The 23,380-nt window shown below is 35.9% G+C and overlaps 1 non-coding gene across 1 annotated transcript; it reads right to left on the bottom strand.

Moving 5' to 3' along the window:
- Window positions 1–1,948: 1,948 nt before the first annotated feature.
- LOC112773847 (small nucleolar RNA R71) lies at window positions 1,949–2,056 on the bottom strand. Its single transcript, XR_003188373.1, has one exon. It is a non-coding gene; the product is annotated as a small nucleolar RNA R71 (small nucleolar RNA).
- Window positions 2,057–23,380: the final 21,324 nt, after the last annotated feature.

Below are 23,380 nucleotides of genomic sequence, written 5' to 3'. Positions count from 1 at the left end.
CTTTTTTTTCGTTTTTCCCAATTAATTTTCGAAAAATCAAAATGATTTATAAAATCATAAAATCAAAAATATTTTTGTGTTTCTTGTTTGAGTCTAGAGTCAAGTTTTACGTTTGGTGTCAATTGCATCTTTTTAATTTTCTAAAAAATTTATTTTCGAAAATTTCATGCATTGCATTCTTCATGATCTTCAAGTTGTTCTTGGCCAGTCCTCTTGTTTGATCTTCATATTTTCTTGTTTTGTATCTTTTCTTGTTTTTCATATGCATTTTTAATTCGTTAATGTCTAAAGAATAAAAATTTTTAAGTTTGGTGTCTTGCATGTTTTCTTTTCTTGAAAACTTTTCAAAAATAAGTTCTTGGTGTTCATCTTGACATTCAAAGTGTTCTTGGTGTTCATCCTGACATTCATAGTGTTCTTGCATGCATCACATGTTTTGATCCAAAATTTTCATGCATTGAGTCTTTGGGTTGTTTTTCTCTCTCATTATTAAAAATTCAAAAATAAAAAAAAATATCTTTCCCTTTTTCTTCTCATCAAATTCGAAAATTTTGAGTTGACTTTTTCAAAAATTTTTAAAATTTAGTTGTTTCTTATGAGTCAAATCAAATTTTCATTTTAAAAACTCTATCTTTTTCAATTCTTTTTCAAAAAAAAATATAAAATCTTTTTCATTTTTCCTTTCATAATTTTCGAAAATTCCAAAATGATTTTCAAAAATCTTTTTCTTATTTTTTATTCCATATTTTCGAATTTAATACTAACAATTAATGTGATTGATTCAAAAATATTAAGTTGTTACTTGCCTATTAAGAAAGATTCAATCTTTAAACTCTAGAATCATATCTTTTTAGTTTCTTGTTAGTCAAGTAATCAACTTTAATTTTCAAAATCAAATCTTTTTAAATTTCTTTTTCAAATCTTTCTCGAAATAAATTTCAATCACATCTTTTTCAAAATCAATTTCAAAATTTTTTCTAACTTCTTTTCTAACCTCTTATCTTTTGATTTTCAAATCTTTTTCAATCAATCTTATCTTTTTGTTTCAATCATATCTTTTTCAAAACTACCTAACTAATTCTCTCTCTAATTTTCGAAAATCCCTTCCCTCTTTTTCAAAAAAATTCCTTTTTAATTAATTAATTGTTTTAAAATTTTAATTTTCAAAATTTAACTTTAAATTTTAATTTTAATTTAATTAATTTTTGAAATTCCTTCTCTCTCATCTCTTTCTAATTATTTATTTATTTATTTATTTACTAACACTTCTCTTCATCTTAAAATTCGAACCCTCTCTTTCTCTTGGTGTTCGAATTTCTCTTCTTTTATTCTTATCTTCTTCTACTCACATAAAGGAATCTCTATACTGTGACATAGAGGATTCCATATTTTTTTTTTCTGTTTTCTTCTTTTTCATATGAGCAGGAACAAGGATAAGAACATTCTTGTTGAGGCTGATCCTGAACCTGAAAGGACTCTGAAGAGGAAGCTAAGGGAAGCTAAAGCACAACTCTCTGGAGAAAATCTGACAGAAATTTTCGAAAAAGAAGGAGACATGGCCGAAAATAATAACAATGCAAGGAAGATGCTTGGTGACTTTACTGCACTAAATTCCAATTTACATGGAAGAAGCATCTCAATCCCTGCCATTGGAGCAAACAATTTGGAGCTTAAGCCTCAACTAGTTTCTCTGATGCAATAGAATTGCAAGTTTCATGGACTTCTAGCAGAAGATCCTTTTCAGTTCTTAACTACATTCTTGCAGATCTGTGATACTGTTAAGACCAATGGAGTTGATCCCGAGGTCTACAGGCTTATGCTTTTCCCGTTTGCTGTAAGAGACAGAGCTAGAGTATGGTTGGACTCTCAACCTAAAGATAGCCTGAACTCTTGGGATAAGTTGGTCAAGGCTTTCTTAGCCAAGTTCTTTCCTCCTCAAAAGCTTAGTAAGCTTAGAGTGGATGTCCAAACCTTCAGATAGAAGGAAGGTGAATCCCTCTATGAAGCTTGGGAGAGATATAAAGAACTGACCAAAAAGTGTCCTTCTGACATGCTTTCAGAATGGACCATCTTGGATATATTCTATGATGGTCTGTCTGAGCTATCAAAGATGTCACTAGACTATTCTGCAGGTGGATCTATTCACCTAAAGAAAACACCTGCAGAAGCTCAAGAACTCATTGACATGGTTGCAAATAACCAGTTCATGTACACTTCTGAAAGGAATCCTGTGAATAATGAAACACCTATGAGGAAGGGAGTTCTTAAAATTGATACTCTGAATGCCATATTAGTTCAGAATAAAATATTGACTCAGAAAGTCAATATGATCTCTCAGAGTCTGAATGGATTGAAGGAATCATCCAACAGTACTAAAGAGGCATCTTTTGTAGAAGAAGCTTATGATCCTGAGAACCCTGCAATAGCAAAGGTGAATTACATGGGGGAACCCTATGGAAACACCTATAATCCCTCATGGAGAAATCATCCAAATTTCTCATGAAAGGATCAACAAAAGCCTCAACAAGGCTTTAATAATGGTGGAAGAAACAGGTTTAGCAATAGCAAGCCTTTTCCATCATCCACTCAGCAACAGACAGAGAATTCTGAGCAGAATCCATCTAGCTTAGCAAATATAGTCTCTGATCTATCAAAGGCCACTCTAAGTTTCATGAATGAAACAAGGTCCTCCATTAGAAATCTGGAGGCACAAGTGGGCCAGCTGAGTAAAAGAGTTACTGAAACCCCTCCTAGTACTCTCCCAAGCAATACAGAAGAGAATCCAAAGAGAGAGTGCAAGGCCATTGATTTAACCATCATGGCCGAACCTACAAGGGAGGGAGAGGACATGAATCCCAGTGAGGAAGACCTCCTGGGACGTCCAGCGATTAACAAGGAGTTTCCCTCTGAGGAACCAAAGGAATCTGAGGCTCATCTAGAGACCATAGAGATTCTATTGAACGTCCTTATGCCCTTCATGAGCTTTGATGAGTATTCTTCTTCCGAAGAGAATGAGGATGTTACTGAAGAGCAAGTTGCCAAGTACCTTGGTGCAATCATGAAGCTGAATGCCAAATTATTTGGTAATGAGACTTGGGAAGATGAACCTCCCTTGCTCATCAATGAACTGAATGATCTGGATCAACTGACATTGCCTCAGAAGAAATAGGATCCTGAAAAGTTCTTAATACCTTGTACCACAGGCACCATGACCTTTGAGAAGGCTCTATGTGACCTTGGGTCAGGGATAAACCTCATGTCACTCTCTGTAATGGAGAAACTGGGAATCTTTGAGGTGCAAGCTGCTAGAATCTCATTAGAGATGGCAGACAACTCAAGAAAATAGGCTTATGAACAAGTAGAGGACGTACTAGTAAAGGTTGAAGGCCTTTACATCCCTGCTGATTTCATAATCCTTGACACTGGGAAGGATGAGGATGAATCCATCATGCTTGGAAGACCCTTCCTAGCTACAGCAGGAGCTGTGATTGATGTGGACAGAAGAGAATTGATCCTTCAACTGAATGAGGACACTACAACAAATAAGGGTTTTTGCAACGGTCGAAAACCATTGCTGTAGATCGAAAAATCGTTTCTAAAACTTTACACAACACTTTGGCAACGGTTTTTGACCTGTGCTATATGCAGCCGTTACCAACGCTCATAGGCAATGGTTTTTTACCTAAGGCAACAGCAACCAAAAAGACCGTTGCCATTGTTACTAGCTGTGATGCACGGACACTGACACGGACACGGACACGGGACATTGTTACTAGCATAGACAACGGTTTTGACATCAATTTTTAAAGAACGGTTTAGAATCGTTACTGGATAGGCAACGTTTAAAACTGTTCTCTTGCATGATGTAACAGTTTAAAACCATAACCGGATAAGCAACAGTTTTAAGCTGTTGTAATTTTGTTATTCACAAAGACAACGATTTAAAAGTGTTGCCTTTAGTGTTGTTTTTTTTTTTTTTTGCAACAATTTTAAAACTATTTCCATTTTGTAACTACCTTAAACCACGGTTTTAACACCATTATCTTGGGCAACTTTTGACAACAGCATTTTCTAATTATATCTTTCTTTATTTACAATAGTTTTCTCATATTACCTTGAAATTAATATTCCAACTAAGTTTTAGTGTCAATAGATTAATATTCCAACTATTTGAATCAAATTACTAAAGAAAACTAATTGAACATTTTATTTATAACGTATTCTATAAGATTCATCCATATTTATGACCTATAAAAAAAAGATTTTAGAAGTCAAATAAACAAAGCCTAAGTCATAACAATATTTAATCATAAACAACAGAGATTTGAGCTTCTTTGCATCCTCAATGCTTTCACCACAGCTCCCACTACAGCAACAACCCAACCACTTAATGAACCTGCACAACACAACCCAGGGGAAAAAAAGAAAAAAAAGTATAATCAGAGTATTATAGATACCTCAAAAAACTAAACTTAATTGCACAAAATGAATGACAAATATACAAAAAAGAGCAGAACCTCAAGCTAGTAGGGTCTTCCCGATATTTCCAAACAACCACAAAGTCCAAGGCTTTGGCTTCAACATAAGGTCTAAGCCACTCTAAAACTGCAGAATCACTCATTGTTTCTTTTTTCCTATGAATATAATGCAGCCTTTGTGTCACTTATTATTATATATATAGTAAGCTGATACAAGTTTTAACAGTTTCACAATTTCACAAGCACATGGTGTGCACGATATTTTTCCAGACCAAATAATTGGGTGGCACAAGTGTATCATTCTATTCAATACAAATATATAATAGAATGTGTTTCTTTCAACATGCTCTACTCGAAACCTGCCACAAATTCTTTCATTAAAAAATCCAATAATAAGTAAATTCTACAGTTAATGCACTCAGATCATGTAATATCAAAGATCTAAAACAAATTATTACCAACCTCTTCTCCAACTAAATAAATAAAAAAAATACAGGTCATGTATAATCCATCATTTATTCCTCAAAATTATATAATCCGATATAATTCGAGCAATCATTCCAAATGACTTTAAACACATCCCCTAGGTATTTCAAACTGCAGAAGCTACCAAGCACAAGACATTTGCTTTTCTAAGAATACATTATTGCATGCAGAACAACACAAAACAGGAAAAACAAAGAGGATTTTATATACCTGTAAATGGTAAGTGTAGGCAAGACCAGCATAGGTGCTCAAACTTTTGGTTGATAACACAAGTGCTTTCTCATAATATGAAATTGCTTCATGGTACATCGTAATTGAATTTAGACAATGCAGGATTAGGACTACAATACTATCACAATGGTATTAACTATTTCTCATTACTAATAAGAAATAACAAACAACAGGATCAGCTTGATGGAAGGATATTTCATCCTTCACTCAAACTTCGAAACTACAGGTTGAGGAAATTGAGAAAAATAGAGTTTTTGGACAGGAAATTACGGGATACCAAAAGCAACTACCAAAATGACAAATTCGCTTCCATGTAATAAACTTTCTTTTGGCTAACAATTCCAAAAGGTGTGGACAACAAGAGTTCATGTGAAATGACTAGACATTTATCAACTTACTTCAATTTTCTATATGCATGAGCAAGGTTGACTACAGTTGGCTCCCACATTTCACTTAGAGTTTGGTATGAGGACTAATATTTTCTCAAACCACCACACTGCTTTCTTATACCTGAATCAGAAGACACAATTATTCATGCATACAGTAAATTAGAAATTATAACAAAAATCAGAATGCAAATACTAAACAGGAAACATTAAATAATAGCACAAAAGTGAATCAAAACCAAAAACAGAATAGTAATAAATTACTGAATCAATAACAAATTAAATACAAAAAATAGTAGCAGCTATCAGAACAGAAACCAGTGATAGGCAGTGACCAAAACAGGCAGCATTATACCAAATCAATATTCAAATCAAAACAGAAACCAAATCAATTAAACTCACAGAACAAGAGACACTTGAGTTACCTAAACAGAGGTTGAGCCACAATGAGGAGGCAGAGAACCAGTGACAGGGCAAGATTCAGAAGCAACGACGTCCAGAGGGACAACGGCGTGACAGCAGAAGTAGCAAAGTAAAGCAGAAGCTTCGATGGCGGCAGCTCACGGAGACAGGAACGCTCCTCCGCGACGGCGACGACGGTGCTGGTGCGGACTCCACGAACGGCGACGACGAGGGTTCCCTCCCTCCTCGCGTTCGGCCTCTCTCTCTCCCCTCATGAACTCTGCGCACCTCTGTCTATCTTCCCTTCATGACCGACGGCTCGGTGGCAACACGGCGGCGGCGATAGGCTGAACGGTGATGACGTGACGGCGACTCCCTCTCTTCCTCTCTTCGTCATCTCTGCATATATGTGTCGTGTGTTGTGTCACTTGTGTGTTATGTGAGAAGAGGGGCCGGGGGGTTTTGGGGCCGGCATCTGAGGGTTGTGGGTTGTGTGTGTAATAGAATTAGGGTTAGATAAAAATTAGAGTTAGGTTAGGATTTGATTCGGGAATTTTTGGATTAATTAGAGTAAAATAATTTTAATAAAATTAGAGTATAGAGTATTAATTTAATTTTTTAAAATTATTTTTCAAAAAATATTATTTGTTGTATTAGTTTACTAATTAGCTTTCAATCAAATATTTTAATTTAAATTATAAAATGATATAATTAATTTTTTTTATTCATAAAATTTAAATTATTAAATTACAAAATATTAATTATTTAAATCAAATCATATAAAATTTTTATTATTTTATAACTATTAAGCTTTATAATTTAAATATAGAAAATAATTCAATAATTATAAATTAAATAAAAAATTCTAATTTAAATAGTCAAAATTTTATTATTTTTAAATTTCTAAAATTTAAATTGTAAATAAGAAAATATTCAATAATTATAAAGTTTGGTAAAAACCTTAATTTATTTCAAATTCAATTTATCAAAACTTAGTTTAATTATCTTTAATAAAATAATTTATGAAATCAAAGTATCTAATAAATAAATAAATTAAAATTAACTCATAATAAGATTTTTTCAAAAATTATGGGTCTTACAAGTAACGACCACGGCGCGGAGAAGGGAGAAGCAGCAACAACCCATGCGGCGAGGACAGCGGAGACGCAACGATGACGCACCACGAACTGCTTCCTTCTTTGGCGCACCACAAACTGCGTGAAGCTGATTTTGGGTGATGATGATGGCGAGGCTCTGATGATGAGTGGTGGGTTATGGTGGGTTAGGAACTTAGGGCTAGTAGAGGAGAAAAAACACTAGAGCTCTGTATTTTGTTTTATAAGGAGTTTCTCAAAAATTTGTTCAAACGTAAAAAAAAGGTTAAATTTTAGAGCGAGAATGAAACAAAAAATAATATTTGTTATAAATTTATTTTCTTTATAAATAGTATTTTTTATTTATTTATAACAATAATTTTTGAGTTTTCTACTAAGTTAATATTTATAGAGAACTATTTTTATATGTATCTTTTAATTTGCATAATTATTTAAATATTAAAAAATTATTGCTTAATAAAAAACTTATTGTAATGGTTATAAAACCGTTCTTTAAAATAGTCAAAAAGAACGGTTTTATTTTATTGCTATAACTTAATGAAAAATTAAACTTCAACAGCAACATTATAAAAACTGTTGTCTAAAATCATCTAAGGGAACGGTTTTAAAGTGTAGCAACTTTGGCAACGGTTTTTAAGCATATCTTTTGTATAATTATTTAAACAACATTAAAAACCGTTGCTAAAAATCAAATTCTAGTAACGGTTATAAAACCGTTCTTTAAAATAGTCAAAGAGAACGGTTTTATTTTGTTGTTATAAAATAATGAAAACTGAACTTCAATAGTAACACTGTAAAAAACCGTTGTCTAAACCTATCTAAGAGAACGTTTTTAAGGCGTTGCAGATTTTGGTGTTGCTAAAGCCCATATTTGTTGTAGTGGGACAATCTTGTGTTTAAAACTCAAGGATCTCCTTCTGTAACTATGGAGAGGAAGCATGAAAAGCTTCTCTCACTGCAGAGTCAACCAAAGCCTCCAAAATTAAACTCTAAGTTTGGTGTTGGGAGGCCACAACCAAACTCTAAGTTTGGTGTTGAACCCCCACATCCAAACTCTAAGTTTGGTGTTGGGAAGTTCCAACCTTGCTTTGATTATCTGTGAGGCTCTATGAGAGCTCACTGTCAAGCTATTGACATTAAAGAAGCACTTGTTGGGAGGAAACCCAATGTTATTTAATCATATTTATTTTATTTTCTCTTTGTTATTTTGTGTTTTATTAGGTTGATGATCATGTGAAGTCACAAAAACTACTGAAAAATAAAAAACAAAATGAAAAATAGCATTAAAAACAGCACACCTTGGAGGAGGAGCATACTGGCGTTAAACGCCAGTAAGGAGTATTTGGCTGGCGTTTAACGCCAGAACAGAGCATGAAACTGGCGTTAAACGCCAGAAAGAAGCAGCAGTCTGGCGTCTAAACACCAGGATTGCACCCAAAGGAAAGCTGGTGTTAAACGCCAGAAACAAGCTCCATTTGGGCGTTTAACGCCAGAAACAAGCATGAAGCTGGCGTTTAACGCCAGAAACAAGCATGGAAGTGGCGTTAAACGCCAGAATTGCACAATAAGGGCGTTTTACACGCCTAATTGAGGCAGGGATGTTAAGTCCTTGGCCCCACTTGATCTGTAGGCCCCACAGGATCTCCTCAGGATCTGTGGACTCCACAGGATCCCCACCTAACCCTATTCTCTCCTCTTCACACCTTTTCATAACTCTCTTCCCCAAATACCCTTCACCAATCAACTCAATCACTCTTCCACATCACTTCTTAACCACTCACATCCATCCTCTCTTCCCCATAAACCCCACCTACCTTCAAATTCAAATTATTTTCCCTCCCTAACCCAACCCTAAATGGCCGAACCCTAAACCCCTCCCCACTTCTATATAAACCCCTCATTCCTTCTTCTATTTCACACAACACAACCCTCTCTTCTTCCACTTGGCCAAAACCTACTCTCTCTCCCTCTCCTCCATTTCTCTTCTTCTTCTACTTCTTTCTTTCTTCTTTTGCTCGAGGACGAGCAAACATTTTAAGTTTGGTGTGATAAAAGCATTGCTTTTTGTTTTTCCATAACCATTTATGGCACTTAAGGCCAGAGAAACCTCTGGAAAGAGGAAAGGGAAGGCAGTTGCTTCCACCTCTGAGCCATGGGAGATGGAGAGATTCATCTCAAAGGTCCATCAAGACCACTTCTATGAAGTTGTGGCCAAGAAGAAAGTGATCCTTGAGGTTCCTTTCAAGCTCAAAAAGAATGAGTATCCAGAGATCCGACTTGAAATCCAAAGAAGAGGTTGGGAAGTTCTCACCAACCCCATTCAACAAGTCGGAATCCTAATGGTTCAAGAGTTTTATGCAAACACATGGATCACTAGGAACCAGGATCAAAGTGTGAACCTGAATCCGAAGCATTGGCTTACTATGGTTCGGGGAAAATACTTAGATTTCAGTCCAAAAAATGTAAGGCTGGCGTTCAACTTGCCAATGATGGAAGAAAACGCACGCCCCTACACAAGAAGGGTCAACTTTGATCAAAGGTTGGACCAAGTCCTCATAGACATATGTGAGGAAGGAGCTCAATGGAAAATTGACTCAAGAGGCAAGCCGGTTCAACTAAGAAGCATGACCTCAAACCAGTGGCTAGGGGATGGCTAGAGTTCATTCAACGCTCAATCATTCCCACTAGTAATAGATCTGAAGTTACTATAGATTGGGCCATCATAATCCATAGTATCATGATTGGAGAGGAGGTGGAAGTTCATGAGATTATACCTCAAGAACTTTACAAGGTGGCTGACAAGTCCTCCACTTGGGCAAGGTTAGCCTTTCCTCACCTCATATGCCACCTCTGCAATTCAGTTGGAATTGACATAGAGGGAGATATCCTCATTGAAGAGGATAAGCCCATCACTAAGAAAAGGATGGAGCAAACAAGAGATCATGGACCTCAACATGAGCATGAGGAGATTCCTCACCATGAAATCCCTGAGATGCCTCAAGGGATGCACGGTCCTCTACAGAATTATTGGGAGCAAATCAACACCTCCCTAGGAGAATTAAGTTCCAACATGGGACAACTAAGGATGGAGCACCAAGAGCACTCCATCATCCTCCATGAAATTAGAGAAGATCAAAGAGCTATGAGGGAGGATCAAGAAAGACAAGGAAGAGACATAGAGGAGCTCAAGAGCACCATTGGTTCTTCAAGAAGAGGAAGACGCCACCCTTACTAAGGTGGACTCATTCCTTAATCTCCTTGTTTATTTATTTCCCTGTTTTTCGGTTTTTGAGCCTTATGTTTTATTTATGTTTGTGTCTTTACTATATGATCATTAGTGTATAAGTGTCTATGCCTTAAAGTTATGAATATGAATCCATCACCTCTCTTAAATGAAAACTGTTCTAAAAACAAAAAAACAAGAAGTACATGGTTTTGAATTCATCCTTGAAACTCGTTTAATTATTTTGATGTGGTGGCAATACTTTTTGTTTTCTGAATGTATGCTTGAACAGTGCATATGTCTTTTGAAGTTGTTGTTTATGAATGTTAAATATGTTGGCTCTTGAAAGAATGATGAAAAGGAGAAATGTTATTTGATAATCTGAAAAATCATAAAAATGATTCTTGAAGCAAGAAAAAGTAGTGAATACAAAATCTTGCAAAAAAAAAAAGAGAGAAAAGAAAAAAAATGGCAAAAAAAATATATAGAAAAAGAAAAAGCAAGCAGAAAAAGCCAAAAGCTCATTAAACCAAAAGGCAAGAGCAAAAAGCCAATAGCCCTTAAAACCAAAAGGCAAGGGTAAATAAAAAGGATCCAAGGCTTTGAGCATCAGTGGATAGGAGGGCCTAAAGGAATAAAATCCTGGCCTAAGCGGCTAAACCAAGCTGTCCCTAACCATGTGCTTGTGGCGTGAAGGTGTCAAGTGAAAACTTGAGACTGAGTGGTTAAAGTCAAGGTCCAAAGCAAAAAAACAGTGTGCTTAAGAACCCTGGACACCTCTAATTGGGGACTTTAGCAAAGCTGAGTCACAATCAGAAAAGGTTCAGTCAGTTATGTGTCTGTGGCATTTATGTATCCGGTGGTAATACTGGAAAACAAAGTGCTTAGGGCCACGGCCAAGACTCATAAAGTAGCTGTGTTCAAGAATCAACATACTGAACTAGGAAAATCAATAACACTATCTAAATTCTAAGTTCCTATAGATGCCAATCATTCTGAACCTCAATGGATAAAGCGAGATGCCAAAACTATTCAAGAGGCAAAAAGCTACAAGTCCCGCTCATCTGATTGGAGCTAAGTTTCATCGATATTTTAGAATTTATAGTATATTCTCTTCTTTTTATCCTATTTGATTTTCAGTTGCTTGGGGAAAAGCAACAATTTAAGTTTGGTGTTGTGATGAGTGGATAATTTATACGCTTTTTGGCATTGTTTTTATATAGTTTTCAGTATGATTTAATTAGTTTTTAGTATATTTTTATTAGTTTTTAATTAAAAATCACATTTCTGGACTTTACTATGAGTTTGTGTGTTTTTCTATGATTTCAGGTATTTTCTGGCTGAAATTGAGGGACCTGAGCAAAAATCAGATTCAGAGGTTGAAGAAGGACTGCAGATGCTGTTGGATTCTGACCTTCCTGCACTCAAAGTGGATTTTCTGGAGCTACAGATCTCCAAATGGCACGCTCTCAATTGCATTGGAAAGTAGACATCCAGGGCTTTCCAAAAATATATAATAGTTTATACTTTGATTAAGGATAGATGACGTAAACTGGCGTTGAACTCCAGTTCCATGCTGCATTCTGGAGTCAAACGCCAGAAACAGGTTGCAAAGTGGATTTAAACGCCAGAAACAGGTTACAAACTGGCATTCAACTCCAAGAAAGACCTCTAAACGTGTAAAGCTCAATGCTCAGCCCAAGCACACACCAAGTGGGCCCCGGAAGTGGATTTCTGCATCATTTACTCATTTCTGTAAACCCTAGTAACTAGTCTAGTATAAATAGGACTTTTTACTATCTTTGTAAGAGATCTTTGATTAGTTTTATTCTATCTTAGACTTTCATTCTGGCCATTCAGCCATTCCTGGACCATTATCACTTATGTATTTTCAAACGGTAGAGTTTCTACACACCATAGATTAAGGTGTGGAGCTCTGCTGTTCCTCATGAATTAATACAAAGTACTACTGTTTTTCAATTCAATTCAAGCTTATTCCTATTCTAAGATATCCATTCGCACCCAAGAACATGATGAATGTGATGATTATGTGATGCTCATCATCATTCTCACTTATGAACGCGTGCCTGACAAAAACTTCCGTTCTACATGCAAACAAGCTAGAATGAATATCTCTTAGATATCTAATACAGGGGACCGAGTCCGAGATATTAGAATCTTCGTGGTATAAGTTAGAACCCATGGATGGCCATTCTTGAGATCCAGAAAGTCTAAACCTTGTCTGTGGTATTCCGAGTAGGATCTGGGAAGGGATGGCTGTGACGAGCTTCAAACTCGCGAGTGCTGGGTGTAGTGACAGACGCAAAAGGATAGTAAATCCTATTCCAGTATGATCGAGAACCAACAGATGATTAGCCATGCAGTGACAGCGCATTGGACCATTTTCACAGAGGGGATGGGATGTAACCATTGACAACGGTGATGCCCTACATAAAGCTTGCCATGGAAAGGAGTAGGAATAATTGGATGAAGACAGCAGGAAAGCAGAGGTTCAGAGGAATGAAAGCATCTCTATACTCTTATCTGAAACTCTCACCAATGAATTACATAAGTATCTCTATCCTATTTTAATTATCTTTTAGTACACTATAATCTCTTAATACATTTGAATCCGCCTGACTGAGATTTACAAGGTGACCATAGCTTGCTTCAAGCCGACAATCTCCGTGGGATCGACCCTTACTCACGTAAGGTTTATTACTTGGACGACCCAGTGCACTTGATGGTTAGTTGTGCGAAGTTGTGACAAAGAACTAAGATTATGAACGTGCGTATTGAGTTTTTAGCGCCGTTACCAAGGAATGGAACCGTCACGATTTCTGCGCACCAAGGGGGAAGCAATTAGGTTTAGGTTTTAACATGTTATAGGGTAGTTTTTTAGAGAGAGAAGCTCCCCCTTCTTTCTAGAATTAGGATTTTTTTTAGTTAATTTTCCCTTAATGTTTCTCTTTAATTCTTGTTTTATTGTAGTTTCATTTATATTTCCATGCTCTAGTAGTTTAGTTCTCTTAGTTTCTCTTGTTGATTCTCATTTGAGCAACTTTTTAGTTTGATGAACTCTTGTTAATTTTAATTTCCATTTAATGCAATTTAATGTTTCTTTGTTTATTGTTATTTAATTGAGTTGTTAGTATTATTTTCTTACTTTTGGTAGCTTTAGAATTTATTATTATTGCAATTTAATATTATTTTATTTTCATGCACACCAAGTATTTGATAAAATGCTTTACGTAGTTTTAGTGTAGTTTTTCCCACTCTTGGCTTGGAATTGAGGACTTAGGTGATCTTGAATCATTGATGTGCATTCGTGATTGATATAGTAGGGTAGTTAGTTGATTTGGTTTCCACTAATGCTGGTCTTTCACTAAGCTAATTAGTAAGTAGGCTAGGACTTGTAGATTGAGATCAATTATGCTTATTTGACTTATCCTTGATGTTAGGATTGAGTGAGTAGCATTAACTCTTCATAATCATCATATGTTTGTGGTCAATGGCTAGGATAGATAACCTTAACTATCACTCTTTGCCAAGAGCTTTCTTAGTTAATTTCCTTAATTGTCTTAGTTTAATTACTTTTGATGTTTAGTTATTGTTTGTTTCTTTAATTTTTTGCTATTTATATGTCTTGCTTCTTGCCATCAAAACCCCAATCCTATTTCTTCGTAGCCAATAATTGAGCATTTTATTGCAATTCCTAGGGAGAACGACCCGAGACTTCAAACTCCCGGTTAATATTTGTTTTGATTGTGACAATTATTTATTTTAAACTTTGATGTTTGGGATTTAATTACCGGTTTGGACTATGCTATCAATGAAGTGATTCTTATTTTGAGGATTTCTAAACCGGCACAAATCCTACTCATCAAGTTTTTGGCGCCGTTGCCGGAAAATTGCAATGGTGTTATATTGTTGGCTATTGTAAATTTGTTAATATGTAAATAGCTTGCCTTTTGGTTATCTTTTGTTTTTGTTAATGGTTAGGATTGGGATCAGGGAGGACATTGGAAATTCAAGAATTGGTGGAGAATTCAAGCAAGCCACCTTAGTAAGGTCTCTCCCAGTTGTCTAACTTAAAGACAATAAATAAAAGTGCTAGGTGGGAGACACCCCACCATGGTAACACCTTTCTAACCCTCTCTTTGTATATCGTTTTAATTCATTTCATTTTGTTTCTTGTTGATAGCTTAGGTTTAGTTTAATTTATAGATTAGTTAGGTTGAATTTTAGTTTGGTCATGTGGTTGTGCAATGTTGGATGTTTTGGGGTTGAAACCTTTTGTTGAGCTCAAGTTTGGTATCTTAGAGTTTGGAAAACTTTTTTTTGGAGAAACAGAGGACTGTGCGTATGCACACTTCCCCTAGTTTTTGTCATCTGTGCGTACGCACACTCGTTTGCACACCCTCTGTCGGGAGCACTCGCACCTGCTTGTGTGTACGCACCCCAACCTTTTACCCTCTTTGTGCATACACACGCATCTATGCGCATGCACACATGATCCGTTTTCAGTAAAAAAAATTTTTGCCTTTTGTGCGTACGCACAAGCCTATGCATAGGCACACTTTCATACTACCTCTCTATCCAGAGCATTTGCACACATAAGTACGTAGACATATTTTTTTCGAACATGCCCATCACGCGTATGTGTGACCCACGTGTACGCGTCGCCTTCCATTTTCACCCTGTCATGCGTATGTCTGCCAGACGCGTACACGTCAATCCCCATTTTCACCCTATCACGTGTACGAGTGACCCCTCCCCTGTTTCACATACTCTTCTTTTCTCCTATTCTCTCTATTTCCTTTCTTCTTTTCTCTTCTCCTCTCTTCTTTCGCTCCTCTAATCACCATCCACCACTATCACCACCACCTACTATCCTCTTCTTTGGTTAGTTAGTTAGTATTTAGTTAGTTAGTTGGTTTAATTTTTTGTTTAATTTTCTATTTTAGTGCTAAGTGTTGGATTATTGCTTTGAATTGCTGATTCTATTGAGATATTGCTGTTGATTACTGATTGGATACTATTTTAGCATCATTGTTATAAATATTTATTGTTGCAATTCTTTGTTAAGGATATAAATTATTGCTTGGTATTGAGTTCTTCATGTTTAATTTTGTGCATACTAAGTACTCATAACATTGCCTTTGAGAATGTTTTTGGATTTCTAAATTGCATATTTTGGCCACCATGTGATTTGATGACATTATCGATTATTAGGTAATTTGTTTTTAGTTGATGCATTTTTTGTTAGGTGATGCTTGCTATGATTGATTTTTATTTAAGTCACCTAAGTTGATGCATTGAAATTGAAAAATTGTGAAATTAGATCATAAGCTTACCTAGTGACAATTTTTTGAGCTTTTTAAGTTTTGTGGACTATGCTTGCCATGTTTTCCACTTCATGTCAATTAGGTGTTGCAAATAAACTTTCCTCTATCATCCTTTTACAATTGTTTGATTATTTCTTGATTGCTTTTATGCTCCTTTATTACTTGTTTGTTTGTCTTAACCTACAAGTTCTTTTAAAGTATCTCAAGCACACTAGAATGAGTGAAGTGCATGCTTCTTTTGTGTAATTGTGACATAGCTTTCTATGCTAGTGTGTATGTTCTAAACCACGCAACTTAGAATTCACACACTTATTTTCATCAATGTCACAAACTTGTTCACTCACTTCATTTTAGTGATCATCACCTCATTCCAACAATCTATGCCTCTTTGCTTTTACATTCACTCATCTTATATCCTATTTTCTATCTTTCATGGGTGAGTCATCATAAGTAACAAGGGAAGTGGGATAAAGAATATGTAGCAGCCGGTTGATCCACCAGCTGAAGGTGGCAATCCGTATAATCGCCATACCCCCTTGCTCATCTTTGGATGCATCAAGGATGGTGCAAACCTTTAAGTGTGGGGAGCTCGTCACCGATCGGCAATCTTGGGTGACAAATTCTAATCCCAAACACTTTCACATTTTATATTTTTCTTAGTTTGTATATATTTTAGAGCTTTAATTGCATTTTTTTAGTTTATTGCATTTCTTTGCATATATATAATAAGCTTAGTTAAAATAATAAAATTTTTTAAGAAATATATTCTTAACAGGGCATTAATATCCTAATTGAATTGAGTTGATATTTGTTTTAATGAAAGTTGCTTGAAATATATTGTGGAACATATTTTTGAGCTAAGAACACATAAGCATGTGAGTTTTGAGCCTAATTATGTGGTTACATCATATAACCACTATTTTCATTCTTGTTTGTGTTATTCTCTTTTTATGATTAAAATCTTTGATTTGTTTAATTTTTTATGTCCATTATTTGATGTATATATGCATTTATATGATTAAGGCCTTTATTTCTTTTAGCTCACTTGCCCAAATAGCCTACCTTTTATCTTTCTTTGTTAACCAATTTTGAGTCTATTTTAATCCCCTTTTGTTCTTCATTTTAACACATCACTACCCCTAAGTGAAAAATAATATATGTCCCTTATTTGGATCTTTGATTAGTTTAGGATAGTGAGAGTGTGTATCATTTACGTGTGAAAAAGTTTGGGAACATTAGTAGAGATAAAGGTGTACTTTAGTATTTTTGTTGAAGATCTTGGGAATTGGATACATACTCATGCACTAAATGTTGAACCATAGGCATTAGTCTCTCTTGTATATATATATATATATATATATATAAAGGGGATAAAATACCCCAAAGTAAAGTAATAGTAACAATGCATATGTGTTGTGATAAAAAAGGGAGAATGCATGAGTATGTGAAAAAGTAAAGAATGGGTACTTAGGTTTGCATTTGATTATATAGCTTGTTATATGTGTTAGGTGAGAGTTTAAGTTAATTAAAGATTTAAATTTCAAGCTCACCTTGTAAGACCCAGAAATTTCGGAAAAATCTTATTTTGAGCAAATTTTAATTTATTTATTCATTAAAGATTTTATTTTTATAAACTATTTTATTAAAAGTAATTAAATCAAGTTCTAATAATTAAAATAGAAATTTTACTTAATTTTCTAATTATTGGATAATTTTCTATATTTAAACTATAAAGCTTAGTAGTTATAAAAAATAAGAATTTTATATGACTTAGTTTAAATAATTGAGATTTTAGGATTTAATATGTTAATTTTTATAAACAAAAAAAAATTAATTATATTATCTCTAATTTTAAATTACAATATTTGATTAAAAGTCAATTTGCAAATTGATAATTAAATAATATTTTCAAAGTGATTTTGAAAGATTAAATTTAGATTTCAAAATTTATACAATATAACATAATTTGATTTAGAATTTACCAAATCCTAATTTACCAAAATATCCTTAATTTCAAATTTCTCCCAAATCAAACTCTAATCATAAAAATTAAACACAAAACCCTAATTCCCTTGTACTCAACCCTAGCCGCCATTAACATTTTCCTTATCACACGCATGACAGTAAAAAAAAAAAGAAGAAACAAGAGAAAGGGAAGAACAGAGTGGGGGCAGGGAAACAAGGAAGGAAGAAAGAAAGAAAATGGGGGAAAAGAGAGAGAGCAGAGGAAGAGAGATGGGGATCGAGGTAGTGAGGGAACGGAGGACAACCGAGATAAAGAGGGGATGAAAGGAGGCGTGCCGATTGAAGGGGAGGTCATTGTCGCCGCCGAATCGTCGAGCCGTCACATGCGTTATCGCCATGCCTCGACGCCGCCGCTCTGTCGCCGCCAAGCTGTCGCCATCACCGAGTTCAAGGCGAAGAGGAGGAGCGCAAGCCGGAAGAGCAGTCGTCGACGTCCCACACCGTCGGGTCTCGCCAGGCCGTCGCCGTCCGTTGTTTCCAGTGCCGCCGCCAAGCCAAGAACGAGTAAGAGGGAGAGAGATTCGTCGCCGTCAGGAAGCAAGTTTAGAGAGGAAGAACCGCGATGAGGAAGGAAAGCAGGAGCTGTCGTGGTGGTCACCGTCACTACCGGAGCTTCCTCCATGCGGCTTGCCGTTTTGAGCTGTTGGTCGCTGGAACCACTACTGGGGATGCCACTACTTAGGTTAATCGCTGCTTTTTATTTGAGGTAAGCGTTTTTGTTTCGCAAAGCCATTTAGTCGCTGTTCTGTTATTTTACGCTAAGATTTTGCGGCATAAATTATTATAAGATTAAGTTTTGATTATTATATGTTGCGATTAGAGTTGCTGTGGTTGCTGCGAAAGTGGTTTGAAACTGAGGTTGCGACTGCTTGATTGGATTATTGATTTTCTTGAGTTGGCGTGCGGTTATTGAAAGTTTATACTGAAAAGTGATTTTATTTTGGAAATTTGATGTATATATATTTTTATATTAAGGAAAGACTTGGGTTTGAAACCATTGGAAAGAGTTTGAGAAACTGTTGGTTTGATTTATTGGTAATGACTTGAGAATTGGAGATGATTTATTATTGAAGCTGGTTCGAATTTGAAAATGATTTGACATTGGAGTTGTTTGATATTGAAGCTGGATGAGAACGGGTTGGAAAATATGGTTTTGATGAGACCAGTAAGGGTAGCAAAGTCCGAGTTTTAGAGAAGATGTTGCCGAAATTTTTATAAAAATCAGAAAGCTTCGTTTGAAGTGATTATTCAGAAATATTTGGTTTTAAAGATTATATGTTTTAAGTTTGATTTATTTAGAAAAGAATGAATGATGTTTTGAATTGAGATTGTTGATGAACGGAATGAAAGGATGGATGATGATGATTGAACTTGAATGAAGGATGATGAGGATTGATTTTAAAGTATGATTTTTGAATGAATTTGGAGATGAGATATGAATTGATGATGAGAATGAATTAAAAATAAATGAGACTTGCAAAATTGAGACAAATTGTTGACCTTCTATACGTAAGATGTGACCGGGCACTTTTTCCCATGGGCATGCATATATATATATATATATATATAAATTTGAGCTTGGGGCTTTGTCTCTCCCCATGGATGAGCTTGGAATTTTTCCCATGGATATTATTGAGCTTGGGGATGCGCGTACAGAGGGACTTTCTAATAGTTAGCTACGAGGACATGTCGGGTTGGCTGTATAACTGGCAGATGAGCTCATTAGCCATAGGGCAGGCATGCATCATGTGCATTTGCATGCTTGGTTTAGGTTTGAATTTGTTTTGGCTTTCCTAACTGCTTAACTGTCTTTAACTGCTATCTGAGCTACTTGTTGTAACTGCTATCTATACATGTGCTTTCCTTGTCTATTTTGCCTGTGTTTGTCCTAGTGTGATACTTTTAAGATTGAGTTTTGGTACTGAATTGATGATTGTGTTGATTGATTGCGTGGTTAGTTCCTGACTGAGGTTTTATTAAAGTATGAAAAATCAAGTAGTTCAGCATAGACTTAATGAACCTATGCTTAGAATAGGTTGGTCATTCATACAGTTTAAGAAACTGCTTAAGATTTTCTTATAAGAAAAGAAAAGTTTTGGATTTCTGGATATTTAAATATTGATTTTTGAAATGTGTTTTTGGATGATTAGTCATTGGTTTTTAAAAGATTCATAGGACGAACGATAATAACTACCTTAGAGTCAAATCTTCTCTTTATACGTATCTTCTTATGACAATTCTTAAACCCTCTACTGAGAACCCTTTCGAGGATGATGTTCTCACCCTCCTACAGAATTCATTTTTCAGTGACAGATTCAGGAAGCTTTGACGCGAAGCCGCGACTGAACTAAGGATGCCTTATTTACATATATGTATTTTTATTTTCTGTATTTGGTTTAACCTTAGATTCCGTTTTTCCCTTGTCATTTATTCTTTTGTAATTTTAGAGGGACAATACTTGTATTTGAGATGTATTTGAATAAGTTTATGTATTTATTATTATGTGGGTTTAATTATGTGATTAAGTGAATTAAAGTAAACACTTTTTGGTTTCGTAACTAACAAATTGGGTTTATATTCGTGAAGGCTGATGCCAAGGCATCTTAGGCGAGTTTCACTAGCATTTTTCTGTTAGTTTTAGTTGTTTTATGCACTTTCTTGAGCTTAAAGTAACCAAGAATGGTTAAATGAATAACAAAGCAATGAACCATCCAAACAGCATGATTTTTATGCAAATTTCATGAGTTTTTAGTTATATTACTTGAATGCTATGAATGGAAGATTCTCATGAAAATTTGCAAGACTTTGATGCAGTTGTTTGGATGATTTCAGGGAAGAAGAGGCTAGGCAAGGAAGCAACAAAAATCAATAAAGGAAGCTTGAATATCACATGTGGAGTTTAAGTTCCAGTTTAAGCTTAAACTGGAACTTAAACGGCCAAAATCATGAAAGCTGAGGAAAGGGTGAAAGTGGCGTTTAACCTCCAGTTTAACCTTAAACTGGAAGTTAAACGCCAGAAATGGGAAATGCACCAGGGAGCCATTTCCACGTTTAAGCTCCAGTTTAACCTTAAACTGGAGCTTAAACGTGTTCGACCAAGTTTTCTCCTCCAGGGTTGCTTTCTCCATTTCCACGTTTAAGCTCCAGTTTAACCTTAAACTGGAGCTTAAACGTGTTCGACCTCCAGGGGTTGCTTTCTCCGCTTCCACGTTTAAGCTCCAGTTTAACCTTAAACTGGAGCTTAAATGTGTTCGACACCTCCAGGGCTACCTTTCTCCGCTTCCACGTTTAAGCTCCAGTTTAACCTTAAACTGGAGCTTAAACGTGTTCGACCTCCAGGATGGCTTTCTCTATTCCCACGTTTAAGCTCCAGTTTAACCTTAAACTGGAGCTTAAACGTGTTCGACCTCCAGAGCTGCCTTTCCTATCTCCACGTTTAAGCTTCAGTTTAACCTTAAACTGAAGCTTAAACGTGTTCGACTACGTTACCCTCCAGGGCTGCCTTCTTCCATTTCCACGTTTAAGCTTCAGTTTAACCTTAAACTGAAGCTTAAACGTGCTTCCACAAAACGGCATCACTGGAAGTGTCTGGCGTTTAACTTAAACTTACTCTGGTATGAAACCCAATTGAATATCATGGTTTATGGGATTGGGCCTGAAGGATTGATGAGCCTGGAATTTCAATTTGTTGAGTCATGTGTCATTACTTGATTATCACTAAGTTGGCTCAATGAATGTTACAGAATGTGGATCAGCAGCCTCATCAAGATTATGGATCATAAATCCAAAGCAAAAGGAAAGCAGGGAGAGGCCTCAAAGCCCAAGAAACACAACAGAAGCTCAATATAGAAAGTGTATAAATAGGATAGAATTTAAGTTAGGAGAGAATACTTTTACCTTTTCATTTTACTAGTTTTCATACCTTTGTAATTGAATTCAGAGCTATGACTCACTAAACCCCCTTTCATTGGGTTAGGGAGCTCTATTGTAATTCAATGAATCAATAATAGTTTATCTTCTTCTTCAATCTTTTCTCTTGAATTTTGTTAGAAAGCTTCTCGATCTAATTCCATTGGGTAGTTGTCTTGGGAAAGAAACTACCCATAATTGGAATCCTTCGGAACCTTGGGAAAGGAATGGAGGATTCATGCTAGAGAAGCTTTCTCACAGTGAATTGGATTGGGGTTTGGATGGATATTGTGACATGTAATCCTACCAAATTGTGGTTCATGAAACTGTGTGGTATAATCAGTGATCGAGCATCATCTCTTCTTATGAACATTTAAACCAAGGGATTGGGAATTTGTTTGTTTTTAGAGAGAATTGGTGAGCCAAGGGATTGGGATCCAATCATATAAGATTGCCAAGCAAAATTCAATGAACGCATTGGTTGAGGAAGAGATAAACATGTTTTGATTCGGAGATCTCAATATCTTCTATAACCCAATGAATTCCCCATCTCCGATTTCCACTTTCTCTTTACATTCTGCAACTCAATTCATGCAATCACCCCCATTCCCTTTTAATTTCAGCAATTTAGCTTCTGCTCTTTAATTCATGCAATTTAAGATTCCGCCATTTCAATTTCTTGTCATTTACGTTTCCCGCCAATTTTACATTCCGCAATTCTCATCTAATTCTTGATTCCGCTCAACTAGACACACTTCTAATCCGAATTGCTCATTCAACCAATCCTTGTGGGATTCGACCTCACTCTATTGTGAGTTTTTACTTGACGATAACCGGTGCACTTGCCGGAAGGAATTTTGCCGATCGTGCAATTTCCTAAATCGTGGCATAACTAGTTTATGCGCATCAAGTTTATGGCGCCGTTGCCGGGGATTGGTTTTCGATTGACAATTCTCAAATTGAAAGTTAACTAGATTGAGCATTTTTCTTGCTTTGTTAATTCAGTTCAAGTTACTTGTTGAATTCTTAATTTCTGCACTCTGTTACATGCTTTCTTTCTTTATGCCTTTAAATTCAAGCAACTAACTCACTGACTCACTAACTATTTGAATTAATTCCTCAACTACTCTAACCATACTCTTCCATTAACCAAGAGTATTTCACTTGTTTGTTGCCTATGCTGTGTTCTTGTATGACAGGTAGGAGAGGAGAGACATCAACTCCTCCATATACCGAACCAGAGAGGACCCTTCATAGACTTAGAAGGGAAGCAAGAGGGAAGAGAGTACTGGGAGAAGAAGAATCTGAAGGAGAATCTGAGGACAATTTTGAGGAAGCTCTAGATCTCAACATGGATAGAGAAGTTCACAACCATGAGAGAGCTGATGGAAACAATGCCATTCCCGAGAGGAGGGTTCTTAGTTCATACATAAACCCAACCTCTGGGAATTGTGGTAGCAGCATTCAGAAACCACCCATTCAGGCCAACAATTTTGAACTCAAACCACAGCTAATATCACTTGTGGAGAATCATTGTTCATTTGGTGGGAGTGCTAATGAAGATCCAAACCAACATCTCACAAAATTCCTGAGAATTTGCGACACTGTGAAGTCCAATGGAGTCCAGGAAGATACCTATAAACTGCTCTTGTTCCCATTTTCACTTAGGGACAAGGCAGCTAAGTGGCTGGAATCATTCCCAAGGGGGAGCCTAACAACCTGGGATGAGGTGGAAAGCAAGTTTCTGGCACGTTTCTACCCCCCACAAAAGGTCAAT

Source organism: Arachis hypogaea, chromosome 18 (genome assembly GCF_003086295.3).
Source record: "Arachis hypogaea cultivar Tifrunner chromosome 18, arahy.Tifrunner.gnm2.J5K5, whole genome shotgun sequence".
NCBI lineage: Eukaryota > Viridiplantae > Streptophyta > Magnoliopsida > Fabales > Fabaceae > Arachis > Arachis hypogaea.
This window is presented reverse-complemented; position numbering and strand designations above follow the sequence as displayed.